This window comes from Nyctibius grandis, chromosome 11 (assembly GCF_013368605.1).
Source record: "Nyctibius grandis isolate bNycGra1 chromosome 11, bNycGra1.pri, whole genome shotgun sequence".
Taxonomy (NCBI): domain Eukaryota; kingdom Metazoa; phylum Chordata; class Aves; order Nyctibiiformes; family Nyctibiidae; genus Nyctibius; species Nyctibius grandis.
In genome coordinates, this window is record NC_090668.1 from 9,613,091 (window position 1) to 9,630,530 (window position 17,440).

General features: G+C 42.2%; 2 protein-coding genes across 6 annotated transcripts in view; both read left to right on the top strand.

Moving 5' to 3' along the window:
- Positions 1–9,579, top strand: part of ICE2 (interactor of little elongation complex ELL subunit 2) — a 41,201-nt gene extending 31,622 nt beyond the window's left edge. For 2 of the 4 annotated variants that reach the window (XR_011048949.1, XR_011048952.1), the window contains exons 16-17: positions 282–423; positions 9,509–9,579. The gene's annotated coding sequence lies outside the window, so the exon portion shown is untranslated. Of the gene's footprint in view, positions 1–281; positions 424–1,706; positions 1,790–2,042; positions 2,106–9,508 lie in introns of those variants that run through there. The other 2 variants (XR_011048950.1, XR_011048951.1) reach the window with 2 other exon arrangements.
- Positions 9,580–10,064: 485 nt separating this feature from the next.
- Positions 10,065–17,440, top strand: part of ANXA2 (annexin A2) — a 32,543-nt gene continuing 25,167 nt past the window's right edge. The window contains exon 1 of one of the 2 annotated variants that reach the window (XM_068410128.1): positions 10,065–10,114. The gene's annotated coding sequence lies outside the window, so the exon portion shown is untranslated. Of the gene's footprint in view, positions 10,115–12,652; positions 12,731–17,440 lie in introns of those variants that run through there. The other variant, XM_068410127.1, reaches the window with a different exon arrangement.

A 17,440-nucleotide genomic window follows, 5' to 3' on the forward strand; every position in this document is an offset into this window, starting at 1 on the left:
TTATCAGTTCTTTATATTAGCATGAATAACTGCAATGAGTTATTGGTTGTGAAATCTAAGTTTTCTTTATTTCTGCGGTCGTAAGTGTTTTCAAACTTTATTTGCACTATGCACTAATGAATCACTTACGAACTGCTTTCATTCCCATATGTGACTGGGTAAACCTCTTCACCTTCTTTGTTTTCTGACTGCAAAGCCTTTTAGGGATACAATAGACACTGTCTGTGTAAAATATGTTAGGAATAGATTTATTGTGTTTTTTTCTCTGTCTTCTAATGTAGCCTAGCAGCTGGAAGCACAAAGAACTGAGACCAAGTGACCAGGCACCCATTCCTGTCCTGGCAGGTGGGAGCTGCCAACAACTAGTGACTGTCCAACCGGGTGCAGCACAGTTCAGTAGCAGACATTGAACCATTAGAAGAGGTACTTCTTTTGCTTCCGATTTGCTTGCCTTGTATTTTAAATAGCAGCTTGTCTCCAAAAGAAAATAAAAGTCAGTTCAGACGTGGTCTTTCAGAATGTTTAGTGCTGATCTCCATTTAAACTGCTTTTAGTTTTACTAGTAGAAGGAATTGTAGCATTAACAGTCTTTCCCTCTAAGTCTGACTGGATGTATAACTTTCTCAGATGTTTCTCTGAGAAATTACATGACTAAGCTCCTTCTTTCTTAACAAAATACAGCCTTTCTTACAAGTGCGGGCACAGTCCTTCCCAGAAGCACTGTCATTACTTGGTGTGTTATATTACTCCGTGCTAAAAGTATGTTTGCTTTTTTTTTTTAGTTGCTGTTACATTGTATTTTTCTGCAGAGATTCTTAAATTTTGTTTGCAAGTTCAAATTCCATTACCCTATGCCAAAATTATTACATTAAAATGTTTTCAAAGATACATTGCTGTATTCTATATCCCAAATTAGATTTCCTTCTCAATGCCAGAAAACAATTTTGGTGGCCAGGTGAAGTCTATTTAAGCACAGAGCATTTGAATTACACCCTATCTAGCTTGTAGATGGAGGATTGTCTTTGACAAAAAGCTGATTCCAGCCATTCTGAGCCTTATGAAGGTCTTCTGTAGATAACCTCAAGGCTGCTCTTACTTACGGCTATGTCTTGAAGGAAAGCTGTAAGACTGAGAAGACACTATTGTCCTATGCCTTGCAGAGGGATTTTTTGTTGTTGTTGTTTTTATGGAACTGCAACAATACACTGCCAATTTCTAAATTGTTTGTAGAATGATTTAGTGTAATAATTATTAAATGGTATCAATCCTAGTGCAGACTTGAGGGCATTCCTCAGTATCAATACTTTTATATCCTGTGGAGTAGGATGCTTACACAGTGAGCAAAAAAAAAAAAAGGCCTGAAAGCCCCATTCTTCCACAAGACATCATGGTAGTTTTGTATGAAGTGTAACAGTAGAGGTAATTCAGAGGAAACTTAATCTTTCTTGTTATTGTTTGTGATTAAAAGATTTCAATAAATATTAAAAGGACATTGTTACTTTTAGCTCAAAAATAGGAAAAAAAAAAAAGGAATAATAGTAACTATGGGTGGGAGACTCTTACAGAACCCAGCGATGCATTGCCTTTTTCTTTAAATGAAATAGAGTAGCCACATCATTGCATTTATTCACAGAATGGTTTTTGCAAGTGTACATTTCCTATTTTTGATTGCCTTAATAGAGAAAACCATTTGTTTATTTTTCCAGTGGGCCGTGTCCTTATTCAGAAGAGCCAAAAGGAAAAGTATACTAATATTGTTGACCAAAGCTATGTAATCCAATCAGCCAAACCACCGTCCTTCAGCTTGACGGTGGTAGTCCACATTACAGTTATGCAGATACATTTAGAGCCGACTTTTCCAAAAGATACATGAATACCTCTCAGTTCCACTAAAACTTCCTCAAAGGTACTTAGCTAAACAGTTTTCCACGTGTGCATGAGATTCCTCTGTTGTAAGACAGCATGAATGGCTAGGAATGTGACATTGCCTGCCTGTGCCTCAAGAATAAGCACATACTCCATCGGCGCCTCTTGTTTCTTAGTTGCTGTTGAATGAATACAATTTGTGAGGAAAGAAACAGAGCAAGCTCTACCATGCCAGATGTCAGAATTCTTTGCAAAAAGGTAATGATCCTGACTTTTAAAAATCTAGAGTTTAAAAATAATCGTGTTTTAATAAACCTTTACATACTTTTGAGGCCTTTTGAGTGTTTCAAGGGTGTTTCAAGCCTTTTGATACTCAAGGACATGTGCTTCAGGTTATATTTTTGAATCACCTTGAAGTGAGAGCTATAAAACTCCCCTTTCATTCCCCATCACTGCCTTTTTCAGGCAATCCTGAGTTCTTGCATCATTGCAGGCTTTTAGGAATTGATGCCTTCAGAAAAAGAACAAACATGAGACTCTCAGAGCTAGCAATACTGATAATGTTGTGTAAATGCAGTCAGTCATTTGCTAGCAGTGACCTGTGTGGGCACCATAAGAATAGTTAGATTTGTATGTTTAGGTAGAAAAGGAGCTGATGAATTCCTCAACAAAACATCGAAGATGATAAAGTGATGCCAAATGAAGTCTGATTGTTCCCTGTCTATTCAACACACACTAAAGATGTTCCTGGGGAGGTCACAGTGGTATAACTACCCATACTCTGCCCATAGTCAGAAAGTTTGGGCATTCCCTTATAAAGATCTTTTGTGATTTCGTAGTAAACTTCCAGAGTTTATACACAGGTATCTTTACATGATCAACTGTGAGAAAAGAAAACTAGACAAACTTTTGACCAGTCTAGTGCCTTTTCAGGCCTGAATCTGAAGTAAAAAGTGGCAACCTGTAAATCTGGGCACAGAACCAGTTGTTGGAAGCAGTTATTCTCAATTAGAGTTTACCTTTCTGTTTCTAGGTTAATTTTCTGACTTGAGGACGCATCTGTATGCCTGAAAGTTTGACTGTTTTTCCAAATACATCTAACAGAAAATCTTGCCCATGACTGTTAATCTTGCCTCCCCTAAGGTGTGCTGCTACCACAGCTGCTGCTATAGTGCATTCATGGTATGGTTTTAAAGGAATGGTGCAGCATAGCTGGTCTCACTGAGATTCCCTAGCTCTTCTCGTGTCAATTCTTCCTTCTGGTACACTTTAGTATAAGAAGAACATTAGGATTTTCTTTAAACGAATTTTTAAATATCCACGTTAATAATCAGTGCAGCCAAATTCACTCTGAGATCAATGCTTCTATTGTATTTTTCAGGAACTATTTAGAAGCATCTATGAATAAAATGAGAATATTTCTTCAGAACTTCATTTCATCACTGAAAATCAGATTTGGAGTAATGATGCAAGCTTGAAAATAATTCAAGGCTCTTCATGGCTCTTACCTTAATGCAGACTTTAAGATTTGTTTATCCCATAGTTGAGTGAACAGCATGCATGCCGTCCTAGGCCAGGCTTGCTGCAGTTGATGTTTCACTACATTCAAAAGCTCCATCTACCAAACCTTTGCGCAAGGAATTCAAAGTAAAAAAATGGAAAGAATGCAAAAAAAATTCCTACTGAAACAAGTCACTTATCAGTCTGTCTAGTGTGGGCTATACTGCCTGGCAGACAGAGCACTTCAACAAATATTTTAATAGTCTGGTTAAATTTGAGCTTAAAAAAGAGGGAAGGAACTAGCTGTCAGAACCCCATTGCTTCTTATCCCCTCTGCTGAGCAGGTCATGTAGCCATGTTAAAAGCTACCTCAGCAGTCAAAACCCATTTATTTCAGAACCATACAGTTAACACATCCAGTACTGCAGTTATGCAGTTCGGTTCCCTTGATTGACAGGAAGAGCGCAGTAGTCTCATGCAGCTCTCTGGTTATTCTTTATTAATAGCAAGAGTAATAAAATAAAAAGGAGGTATAATTACTGCATAGCTGCACGTGCTACTTTAAATAAATTTTGCAGTCATTTCCAAGTCAACAAGTGCTCACATCACAGTTGAAATTCTTTGGCTTCTTTGTGGGTGACCTAAGCAGAATGCACGGTAAGATTGATTAGATTGGCTTGTTTAATCCAAACGCAGCACACTCAGGTTAAGAAACCTGGAGAGAATATTGTACTGACACTGTCATTATCTCTGGAGAAAAAGAAACTTGTGGGTCAATAGGCCTGTCACTACAGCCTTTTCTTTCTTTTTTTTTTTTAATAACAAGCAGTAAATTTATATACAGGTACATGAATAAGTAAGTTTGTTTCCTGTCTTCTCCAGGGAAGCTATTTCACACAACATCGTATTTATCAAAAGAATACATTATCTTCCATTTATAGGTTTTCTACCAGCCCAAATGGACAAGCTGAGAAGATAGAATATTGTACGCATTCCTTTGGCTTTTAAATGCCAAGTTAAATGTCTGTGGTTTCACGCTGCCCTTTGTGTATGTGTGTATGCATATGTCAGACTGTGGCTTAAACTTTGGGTTCTAGCCTTTACTGGCAAAACCCTCCTGAAGGCTTTCTTTGGTACAGCCTCTAGCTCCACAGGAAAGACAACAGCTGTTTGTCACTGCATGTCTGTTCTTGTTGATCAGTCAGCTAGTCTTCCACTGCCTTTCTCTGCTGTTTTGAACTCAGTCTGTACACACTGTGATGGCTGCTCGTTATTGTATTAATGACGTCCTGGATGATAGTAGCATTAGGAAAATAAACCTTAGTGTTGAGGACCTGTTTGAAAATTATCTGTAGTTGTACTATCACTAGAGCCTTTCGTTTAATCTCCTTAAAGGTTCAAGATCTGTTCCCTGTGTCGGCCCTACCTTACTAGCACACAGGACACAGCAGTGAAAGTTGTCTAGCTGAGCTGGAAGTGTTTACTAAAGGCTTATTTGAAAGCAAACATAAATGAGAATGTTGAGTATTATGTGTACTCCTTCATGCTAAAACAATAGGCTTTGAGTATATTTTTCTGATTCATTAAAGGAAGAGATCTCTGGTTTTAGAACTCAAACCTGTGCTTCTGATGTGGAAGAGCAAGTCTTAGCCTGCCTGGCAGAAACAAATCTCTTCATAACAGCCATTCCCTTTCACTCAATCAACATCTTTTTTGAAGTCAAGTTACTTTGCCTTAAATGTCATCTAAATCTGTAAGATGCCATTTGAAAGGGGAAAAAAAAGATGTCAGTGTAGTCAGTCATATTTAATCAAGAATTTCTGACATTCTTTTGTGTTGCAAGGCATCATTTGTTCCCCAGCTAGTACCTCAGCTGAGCCTAATTAGATAATGAAATTCAGAACATGTAAGAACTTACTCAAAATCCTAAGTATTTTATGTTATTTTGTACTGAAAAAGGGTTGACATGTTTTAAAACAAAAAAAAAAAGCAAAACACAAAAAACTTCCCTATTTCACAGAATCAGTGATTTTAATTGAAATTTTACAGCTGCGTTCCAGATTGCTGTAGTAATAGTATGCAGATTTCTATCAGTGAACTTTAATCTGTAAATGATTTTTAAATTAATTTTCATGGGCCATTTCAGAGGTGGCATGATGTTAGATAAGAAGGAGATACTTTTTGCAGTATGCAATTACCAGCCTGCATATTTGCCATAGGAACATGTTATTTAAGGATTTTTAGAGTAAGTTTAGATGATACTTAATTAGATTCCTTGAAACTTTCAGAATTATTCCCCAAGATTCTTAGGGACATATTTTAGGTGCGATAGCCTCCCCTCTACTTCGGCAGAGGCCAGGAGATTAATCCAAACGATGGGACTGTTTGTGTTCTGAGTCACTAAAGTGGAAAAAGCACATAATGGTGGGAAACAATGAAGCAGAACAGACTTGGTCTTACATTAAACCTTCTAACACTATTCACAGGAAAAATTCCCTGAGGACTTTTGGCAGCTTCCATCTTTTATAGCTGTTTCTGTCCTTTGGCAAGACAGACCAAACGCTGTAGTGATTATTCATGCTGGTCTGTTCTGGGTGATGTCAGGGGCTCCTATGTGCACTGGTAATATTTCCTACAGTGTTTTCCAGTGTGGTGGCAGTCTGGGGAACATTATTGTAGAGCTGGCAGCTGTGATAATTTTAAGCACTGTGCCATCTAAATGGGTTCAAAATCTCTCTTAATGCTGGAGTATACACTGGTAGTCTGTTTATGCTCCCAACATTGTGCTGATATTGCTGGGAAAGCTGAACTCATCATAGTGGTTTTGAGAAGTGTCTTTTTAACTTAATGTATATAGGACTGAATACAGCATGATTCCTAGATTCGGATGGAATTGCAACTCTCCAACACTAAGTAGATTAAACTGTGCTTGAAGGTATTTGTGATAACCTGAGAACAGAAAGTAAAGTTACCTTCTTTAATGTCTGACTGTGCTTTACAGCCCTTGTCTTATCTCAGGTTGCATGATCTTAGGATAAAAACGAAGCTGGCTATCAAGCAGGGCATCAGGAAGCCCCTGAGGGGCTGAGGAAATTCACTGAAACGGGGTTACACACACAGTGACTGTATATCCTGCGACTGTTTCATTCAGTGTAAAGACGCTGAGTTTATTTATGCTGTCAATACCAGTACAAGGAATTTGGCAAGTGTGTTTCATTTCTGTTTATGTATGTATCTAGGCAACGTCTCCTAGTCACACACTAGATGATTACTTCTGTGAGGCACACTGAAAAACCAAAATGCTAGTGATTCACGTTTTGGTTTAGAAATCGAACTGAACTCCAGACACTATTAATACTCATGATGAATGTATGCCAGAGGAGTTACATGTGTACTAAAGAACAGAAAAGTATATGAATTGCTGGGTTACCTTTTGTTCATGATGCATCTGAAACTCTGTGTCACTTGAATATATATATACCTCTCTGACTTACTCTAGTTACCATGCCAAACAGAAGGATAGAAGATGCAATAGCCTGGACTGAGTCATGAGGGAAACATGCCTACTGCACCTTTGAAGTTGCTGGCCCATGTTGTTACCTGTGTCAGCTAGATGAGAGTAACAAAGGATCTTGCTTCCTTCTGAGCATCTTGGCAGAGCATAGATGGTTCCATGTTCTTTTCTGTTAACAGTGGACAGCCAGGGCAATGGGATTCCACCACAGTGACTCAAACTTTATGGGGTTTGGCAATTGATAGTGACTTTAATTAGGCCGTATATGTGCCTTGAGACAGCTTTCTTTATTAGTAGTTTTTGTGCATAGTTAAAGGAGTTTCTTTCTGACTGAGTCCTGTACTATAGTCTTAGCTAATATTTTGTGTTGTTACTCCCTTGTCTTGATTCACATCGCAAGTCACCCAGGCATCTGGTTCTTTGTGGAGGCAGGCTCCTTACGCCCATAGGCTCAGGGTGAAAGGATGCACTGAGATTGTGAGATAAAAGGATGAGGATGATGGTGTTATTTACACAGTGATGAGGAAAATCTTTTGAAAGAATTTAAGAGTTCAAACTAAGGGTATGGTCAGCCATGCATGAAAGTGTCAGAGGAGGGATACTGAACAGCAGACAGAAATTAATTTGCAAATACAGTCAAGAAGTAGCTGCAGACAAATGCAGTGATAAGTATCAGGATATAAGAGGAGACTTTTGGAAGTCACATGCAAGATGCAACCAACTGGTTGGAGAGAGGCAGATGTTTTGCTAGCCATGAACAGTATTTGCTCTCAGGTTCTAACGTAATGTGTGAAGCGCGTCGAGATTCTGCATGGGAAGTAACTGTAGAACATAATGCCTGTCATGTCTTCGTCAGTTAAAATCATTGCTAAAATACATCCTTTAAACAAGGTTACATCAGCTTTCATGTAATGTAGACTGCATGAAACAGATGAACTGCAAACAATTTGATGAATCTAGTTTATTCCTGTACGTTGATGAAGTAATTTATTTTGTTTAGCATTTTCTTTAGCAGATGCAATACTTAAGTTTTTGCCCTGAAGAGTTAACAGTCGAAAGACAGGACCTGATCAGTGAGAAGGCAACAATCTAAGATCACACAGCAAACCATAGCACTGCAAGGCATCTAGTCCAGGTGTCCAGTTTCTAACCTGGATGTGCTATTCATAAGCACACTACCTCTCTGTACCGAGACTGAACTAGCAAATGCCATCTACCTTCCCTATTATAATGCTTCATGTGTAAAATACACATGTAACAAAGTATTAGAGATCTGGCTAACACACAAGATCATTCCAGGGATAAGTCTAGCTCTTTAAAAGGGATTATTTCAAGTAAATTAAATTCTTAGTGGAGAATAACATTTGTGCAGGAATGTGCATGTAGTGTCGGAATGAGATTGCACAGAACTGAATTGATCGGAGGGCTTAGGCTGTTAGGTGGAGCACCTAAGAAGATGTCTAGTTCTCTGGTGTTGTGTTAGATAAAAGATGGCATTGGTATTCTGGTATTCAATCTGTTTTTCAAAAGCATACATTGGAATTACAGTTCTGTAAGATTTAGAGTAAATCATTATGGATGTTAACAAAAAATGTTGCATTTCCCCCCCCCCCCCCCCCCTCGCAAAAAAAAAACCCAAACCCAACTTAAACACTTTCCATGTTTAGAGTTTTACTAATGCAGTCTAGGTGTGCTTTCAGGCTCCTTCCTCCTTTCTTCTATAGCCATAGACATAATAACTTGCCAAGTTGTTATCCTGGGAACCCAACTGGCATAACTTTTAAGTTATACTTAACTTTCTCTGTAACCTGTGATTACTCTAAGTGCTAATAACAAATCTACCTGTGTTTGTATCATGGTGGTTTCCAAAGCAGACCAAATAATCAAGGTGCAAAAATAACACCCAGAGGTCTGCCTGATCTGTATGTTAATCAGAATGGAATTTATATTATCCTCTTGCAACATAACACATTCAGGGAAGCAACACTGTACATAGAGGCTCAGCCACACCTAAACCAGAAAGTCCTTCGTTCTGATACCTTTTGGTTTTTTTTAATTCAAGGAAAAAGTTTAACTAGGCAATGCATATTGACAGAATTGTGGCTTTCATAACTCTGATGTTAATGTATCATTGATTCTTTGTAGACAGCATCCTGAAAGAGTGTGAGCAAGATCTGTGTAGATGAAGGAGCCAAACAATCAGGGACAGAAATGAGAGGAAAATCTATTGAGAGCCGGAGTGACCCGATATGCACTAATGTTATTGCAAAGATAAAGTCTGGGTCAGAGAGGAACTTGAATATTCAAGTTAAGCATATCAAGCCTCCAATAGTATAACATAACAAGATAATGTCAAGAAAAATCAAAGGTGTTGGTGAGGTGGAAGACAATGGTATATTGAATGGAAAGAGAGAGGGGGGGGAAAAAAGATAAAATTAGTAGCAAACAGTATTAAGCAGTAACAAAAGAGTTGGAGAGTTAGCAATGATAACGTCACTGAGTCTGAGAGGATGGAATAAGCAGACCTACAGCATGTCCATAGAGTATAGGATGAACCACAGTCACAGTGAGTTGTCAGAAGGGAAGAATGAGAAGTTAGCACAATTACATTTGGTTTTCCATCCACAGGACTCTGGGGAGCTCCGGTCAACAAAAGTGCTCTCTCTGATTTCTGTCCTCAGCATGCAGGAAGCCGGAGATCACAAATAGGTAATTGCAGCTGAAGTAGTTGCCGGTTGTTTGAAATATGACCTTCTATGCAGATATTTTAAGGGGGTGTGGGGACTGAGCAATGTGAAAACAAATTGAAAATCTTTCTTGGCACTGCCTTACTTGCAGGCTAGTTGCAGTGTGTTTCTTCCAGTAAATCATCTGTGAGGCAGGCAGAGAGACACTGGGCTTGTGCTAAGTGCAGTCTTTGTCCCAGCCTTTTATCCAGCCTAATGCTGACAGTAGTTACTTTAATGTAGTGCTGAGGAGCAGTGGTCACGGACCAGAAGCCCTTGTGATAGGTGCTGTACAAGCCCTCCAAGCTTTGGGTAAATCTTCAGAAATATCCCATGTGACTTACAAGTTTATGTCTTATTTTAAAAAGTGATTCAGGCACTTGGCTGCTGCTCTCCCATTGAATTTATTTCCTTTCCCTGTTTGGCAGATAACAGAAGTCTTTCCTATTTGCACAGTGTGACTGCTGCCTTCTTCAGCTCACTGGTTTTGCAGAGTTTTTTCTCAAAGGTATGAAGAATATATTTTATTTCTATGGGCACGATCACCAGGCCTTGGTATTAGGGGATGGTTGGTTGTTCTGGCAAAAGCGTTCATGTGTTTTCTGCTGTTCATACTACTTAGATTCCCCAGCTGGTACAAGTGCCTTTGATGTCAGTTGACCTACATAAGCAGAGAGCAGTTGAGGGAATTCATAATTTGTTTGAATATAATGTTCGTATCTTCATGACTCTGGATATGGTTGCTCTTTTTTTTTCCTATTGTCCGTCTTTTTTCTTTCAAAATCTGTAACAGTCCCTGAAGCTTACGTAAGTTCGGAGAGGCTGCTGTCTATTTTAAACTGAGGTGAACGTGTGATTCTGAGATTGAGTAATTGATGATTAAGTTGATATTAGAGGCAGTATCTCTGTTCCCTATCTGAAGCTGTTGGAATTGCTGGAAAATCTTCTTATGTGCAGTTAATGTGGCTATAATGATAACAGTTCACTTAATATCAAAGCTTTTGCAAACTGTTTGTATGAAGATCTAGTTAACCAAAATTAGTGGTCATATATGAGCTACTTCAAATTTTAAGAAACACTGAGTTATTAAAAAGAGAACAATTTTCTAAGGAAGTGGGAATAGTAGTGTCATTGTAACAGGCTGCAATAGAGGACTGAAAGGTAAATGGACCTTCAGTTATGAGAATGAATGTGTTCATCTCTGAATTAATTCATTAATATTTGATGCAGCAGATTTTGTACAAGAGTGCAACATATGTTGCATGTTGGCAATACATTGTGTATGTGAAAACACTTTTTTTCAGCTGAGGGTGTTGTGGTTTTGCTTTTCTGCTTTTGCTTTAAGAATGTTTGACAAGAGATGGGGGTAAAAAAACTCCCCGAGGGATTATGCATCCATTAGTGGGCAAATTGGCTGTCTGGCTTCTGCTCAGCTGCTTATCCCTATTTAAAGCCCCTAATGAATACTGCAGTACAGAATGGCTGTTACTTCTAGAACTGTAAGCATTTTTGATCTGTGAATCACCTTTCCAAGTTGCCAGTGATTTTTTTTCTAAGAAACTTGAAAAGCAGGGGGAAATTGTCTGTTAAACTGCTAGTGACAGACACTAGTGGAAGTGGGATACCCAGGAATTAATTTTTAAAGACAGCTTCATTAATACAGAGAGAAATAACGCCAGTGGCCTTGCCAAAAAGAAGGCGAACAAGTCAAACTAATGCAATACTGGCATTGATGTTCTTCTCTGACAAAACGCTGTGCCATGATACGCCTTTTCCTGTGGCTGTCCCCTTCATGTCACTTTGTTTTTTTCAGAAAAGGGCTAGTAACATTCTTTTCACCTTCTGCAATGACCAGGCAAATATCTCTTTGCAGAATCAAAACCACTCTGTGACAACATACTCTTGAAAGGATTACCTAAAGGTATTCACCTGCAGGGGATTAAAAAAAAAAAACACACTTAAATTACAGGAATAACAGCGTGTGTTGGGAATGGGGAGTGCTTGTTTTTTTCTGAAGTATTTGAGATTGATCAGTAAATTGGCCACGCTGTTGTGGAGAAACAATAATCTAAAGTGATCCAACTGAAGATCTCCTTTTGCAAATGCTTTTAAACTGTATCTTGCTTTCGTTACCAGTGTGACATCTGGGCTTCAATAATTTATTTTTCACTAGTCAGGCTGGCAGAAGTTTTGATCCCCCCCTTCCATCTGGGTGTGGTATGCCTGTTGGGGTTATCTGAGCATGATTCAGTGAGGCTCAGAGCAGAGCTCGTGCCTTGGTCTTCTAGCGTTTATTGCCTGTGGCAGACGGCATTTAGACTCTCCCAGCTGAGATACACGCTGGACTCTGAGCACCGATGATTAAATATGGTTGGTGCGAAGCAGGCTTGGCTGGAGCTGCAGGCTCTGGGGAGCTCGGTTCGCTGTGTATGAGCCCAGAGCAGGAGGGTGCAGTCCTGGTTCGGTGGCAGCGAGTGCCTAGCTTGGCAGGGCATGGGGGTTAGGGGTCCGGGCTGCTGCGCTGCGGCGTGGGCTGTCCCCTGGGGGCCAGGGGATGAGGTGCTGTGCCTTGCCCGAGAGCCCAAGCACCATCACAGCCGCGCTGCTCCGGGGACCCCAAAGCACAGGCTGCAACGACAACCTGCTGTCTCGGTAACGCAGGGGCTTGGGGGTAGGGGTACGGGGGCTGCCTTCCCCGGGGGCACCGGGCAGCGCCGCGGGGGCCGCTTTCCTCGCGTTGGAAAGGTGGGCAGCCACCAAGCAGCTTCCGCGGCGCTTCGGGGAGAGCTGGGCTGGGGAGCGAGGGCTGCGCCCCGACCCCTGCACCCCAGGGCGCTGCTCCCGGCGCCTCCTCTGCAACCTCAGGAGCCCCCCGGGCGGCCCCCGGGATGGGGACAGGACCCTGCGGGACACTGATGCAGATGGAGAGGCCGATCCTGCCCTACCCTTGCCCACCCCGTCCCTCTCCCGGCTGCGGCAGGCGGGCGCGGCCGGGTGAGTCAGCGCGGGGGCCGGGGGGGCGCCGGGGCGGGGAGGGCCCGCCCGGCCCTACAAAACCCCGCCCGGGCCGCTGCCGGCCCAGCCGCCGCCAGAGCCCTCGCTAGAGCCTGCTCGCCCCGGCCAGGTGAGCCCCCGCCGGGCGCCCCGGCCCCGCCAGCGCGGCAGAGAGCGGGGGGAGGCGGCAGCCCCGTGGGGCCGGGCCGGGGGTGCGGGCGGGTGTGGGGCCGCGGTAGCCGCTTCCCCGGCGGGAGCGGGGCGGGGGGGAGCGGGCGCTGCGCGGCCGCGGAGCGGGGCGGTGGCTGGGTGCGGCCGCCGCCCTCCTGCGCTTTTCTCCTCTTCCTTTGGCGTTACCGGTCTGTTCCTTTGCGGTGCTCCGCTTCTCGTTCAAACGGCGGCCTCCAGGGGCGAGGCTGCCCGCGGCGAGCTTCGTGCGCCCACACCATCACTGGGTGTGGCGGCAGAGCTCAGAAAAGAGGAACCGGTCCCAAACTCTGTCAAACTTCCCCGAACGCTCTGCTCTGCTCCTCGCTGAGGTGCACAAAGGCTCAGCGGGATTAACGGTGGTGCCGTAAAGTCACTTTTCAGCCCGGCGCCTCGCAGGGACGCGGGCGGTGCCAACCAGCCTGCCGGCCGCTGAAGGCGGCGTTCGTCCGGCTGTAGCGAGGCCGGAGTTACTCGTGCAGGCACGGCGGAGCACCGAGCCCGCCCGAGCCACCGCGCCGGGCTCGGCCCGGGCCAGCGGCCCCTTCTCTTCTCTTCTCCCCCAGGGTGTGGCTGCGGCTGCCGGCGCCGCTGCAGATGCAGCCGCTGGCAGGGGCAGAAGAGAAGCCCTTGCACGGGGAGTGTTCCGGGTAGGCAGTGCGTACCCGGGCCTGCCTTAGCTCTCACCCGCGGCGTGCCAGGGAGCCCTGTGCGGTTCCTTGCTCGCAGAGCCAGGCTTGGGCACGGCGCTCCCGCCCTACCCGGCCATGAACAGAATTGCTGAGGTCTTGCTGCTGCCTTGGTTGTGAGTCAGCTTGGACACCACTTCCTCCTCCCCGCGCCGGGAGGGGAGGTAGGGCAAAGGAACGTTGCCATGTATTTTAACTGGAAGAAAAGTGAAATTATTTCAGGATAGTCATGCAGAAGTGAGTTCTGTTCTTATACATGGCAGCTTTGATTCTGCTTAGTGTTAGTTGTTCTTATGTTCATATTCAAATGCTGTATCTGCACAGAGATGGGCAGACCACAACATACAGGTCAGGAGTGAAAGAATCTTTTGGAATCTCTGTGCTTTGAGTTATCCATCCCTGTGTGTGCCTTCTGTTGATGGAGCTAGTTGTCATAAGCAGCCCTAGTGAGTATAGTTCTCATTAGCTAATGTATGGAATGGTTTGCCGTGATTAAAAAAAGAAAGAGGTTTTCCTGTAAAGTCTCAGAAGTGAGAATAACTGGAATTTGAAGAAATAGAAGTCCTTAATTTTGTATCTGCATAGTATATTCCTGGAATGGAACATCTCCTGGGTTATGAACAGTGTCCATGGAAGAGAATGGTTAAAGTATGTTTGTGGTAATGTGGTTTAATGGGTTTTGAAATCCTTTTCTTTAAAGCTAATTTTTTCTCCCAAGTAGTGGCTTTAAATGATCTGTTAAATCTTATCAGGTGATTTGGGGAGATACAGCCTGACTCGTTTGTACTTGCGGTTAGCACTGTATATAAATGAATGATTTTGAGTCCTTATTTCATTTACAGCAGATATTGTGGATCTTCCTCCCTCTCCCTCATCTCTCTCGCCAGGCCTTGCCCTGGTTTTTGAAGACCTGACACATGTGCTCTGAGTGAAAGAGTTTCCACTCTCTCATTCCGGGAATGCCGTTTCCTTGGCTTAGATGTCTGGGAACACCCTTTGCTCAATCTCTATCTACAAGAGTATAATAAGTGCTTAAAATGCTAACTCTGCGTATTGAGCAATGTAGTTGTTTGTGCATACCTGACACTTTTTTCCATGGATCATGTGGGTTTTTTTCTGTTGTAATGTACGTGAGCTGCCCCTGTGAATTGAGATATGGGGCTGCATTTAAACACACACTCTTCTGTCACCAAACAGTTGTGGGGATAAGGTACTGAATATAGACTAGGACCAACATAATAACAGATTTGCAAAAAAGAACAGGTGCTGTCTCTTTTAGTAGAATAACATTATGATTCAGGATTACGTAACGTGGATTTAGGAGGAAAACCGGTTGTAGAAACTTCCCTTAAGGTATTGGAGTATTAGTTCACAGCTGGAAGGTAGAAGTTGATTCTTTTCCAGTGTAAGGAAGAACAAGCTAGTGCAAGTATTTTCTATTTACATGTTCAAACCTACCCAGAACTTGTCAAAACTACGTCAGATAAAATCAGTCCATCAGAGAACAGAGAGAGTCTGTTCTCAAATATGAGTGCCTTACAAAGCCGGATGTGATAAGAGATGCATTTGTTCTCTGAATAAAGATCTTTCTCTGCAAAGATTCTTGCAAAAACTGCCATTTCTTTCTTTTGCCAGCTTGCTGCTGATGGGCAGTCAGTTGCTATAGCATTGTTGCGTGTTGATGATATGAACTTCCCAGTTCCAGCTCTACATGAGGGTGTGTTAGTTCTGTTCCTGGACTCTGTTCAAGTTTTTTGTTCCAACAAGCCTGATTCAATGTGGTTTTTAATTGATTTAGAAACAGGAGTCTTGCAAAAAGCTGTACAGTGATTGTTTCGTGAAAGATTATACTGCAATTGCTTTGCTTCAGCTTTTGCTGGTGTTTCTTCGTTCTTTGTGACAAGCAAGACTAGAGGACTTCAGTCACTCATCTTTGGTGTTGGGTTGTAATACTGTCAGAGTACAAAGGTCCCGTTGTTAGGCACTTCATTTTATTAAGAGTAAACATTAAGAATTTCATAACTCGGTAGTATATCATCCCTGTCTAACCAGCATGGTTAATAGTGCCAAGAGCAGGTAGCAGCTTATTACAACTTCTGCAGCCTGTCTTTAAAGGGCTGGGTTGGATTTTTGCTCTGAAAAAGATTTATTCTCAAATAAGTTGATGCATGACTGTGATTTTCATTCTCTGCCTTATTTTTTTCTCCCCGGGATCTTAATTTTTCCTTGAAGTAAAGTTGTTTTTGTTACTTATACCTGGGTTGCTTCAGAAGATGAAAGGTTTTCTTTCTGTAGTCTTAAGTGAGGAAAAGTGTGATTACAGCAGTTACACTACAAAAGCCATGTTATTGTGTTTCTGCATTTTATTCTCATAGCACTTGTTCTATCTGCTACAAGTAAGGATTTCTCTGCTTTCCTGTTGATGTACAGGAGGTTTACAGGAGCTAAAACAAAAAATAAACATTTGTTCTAGTGTTTTAACCAGATCTCAATTATTAAGAAACTATTTCAAACTTCTTGCTGGTTCTGTGAGCTCTTGGTTTCAGATTGATCATTGACTGGAGAGGAGTTGGATTTGTCTGGGAAATTTGCCTGGGCAGCTAGCTTCGCCTGAAAAAGCCCCAATACCATCAGAAGAGTGACTGACGGAGGGAAAAAAAAAAGAATCTAAAAACTAGTTGAAAGGACATACCCAGGACTGGCTGCACAATAGCTGCGAGTTGGCTCAGAGGGCATGGTATCTGGGAGCTGGACTTGGGGAATGGTGACAGCATGGAAGTGACGGGAGTGGCACCTGGTGAGGGTGAAAACAGTGCAGTTTTGGTTCCAGTCTCAGTGATCAGTTAGTGGAATGTCACTGGTCTTGAGGTGTTGCTGTACAACACCTGCTTCTCTAGCCGCCTCTTTTCTCTGTTTGATAACGCTCTCTACAGCTTGATTGTAGAGTTCGTGAGAAACAAGCTTTAATTTCAACAGGCAAAATAATCTTTGCTGCAGGTGCCAACCTGGATGACTAGAATGTAATGTGAGTGGCAATGTCTATCCTTCCGGTAGAAGAATTTGAGAGCAGAGTTTTAGGAATGCATCAAGCCTCTTAAATATTGCCTCTGGCTTATAACCTTTGGAAAAAATTTCCTCCTTAGTTGAGAGACCCTTCCAGTAAAACAGTAATACAGCTCTGGCAAACTTCCCTGACTAGAAACCAGAGTTGAAAAAAGGCAAGGTGTTGTAACATAAGCATATCACATCGATGTTCATGTCTGCAATGTGTATAATCTATCTCAGGGTTGGGTTTTTCCCTATTTTTCTTTATATATGTTAGCAAGGTGTTATGCCGGTTCTGACAGTGGAGCGATGGCCTCAATGGCTCACTCTTTTGGAGCTATAATTTTAAGAGAGTCCTTGTTACATAGTATCTGACAATCATGTTACTAACTGGTGTTTGTAGCTTGTCCTGTGATTCTTATTACTGGGGAGCCGCTACAAAACCATATGATGTTAGAGGTATTTGTGGCCTGTGTCCAGGATTAAAGATTGAACAGCATTATGATTTTATAAAATATCTGCATGAATATAAATAGTTTCAATGTATTCCATGCGTACTTGGGGAATTGAGTGTCTAATTTAAATGCTGCTACTCATTGCTGCTTTTTGGCTTTGAGCTGGACCAGCCTGTTATGTTTCTGCACAGTTTTCCTGGTACTGAGTTGTAGTCTTAGTTGATTGTTTCTAAGGTGGAGAGTTTCCACTTCCTAAGTTCAAGTATTTAAAATGCAGATAAATGTTTTTTTAAGGAGTAAAGATAAATATTTTTTTTGCACAATAGAATAAAGGCCTCTCCCTCTTGCATTTTTAATGGCGGTGTTGCTTGGAAGATCTTAAATCTGCTTTCTTGCTTGGGATTAGCAGATTCATTGGACTATATCACTTTCAGTGCTGCAGTG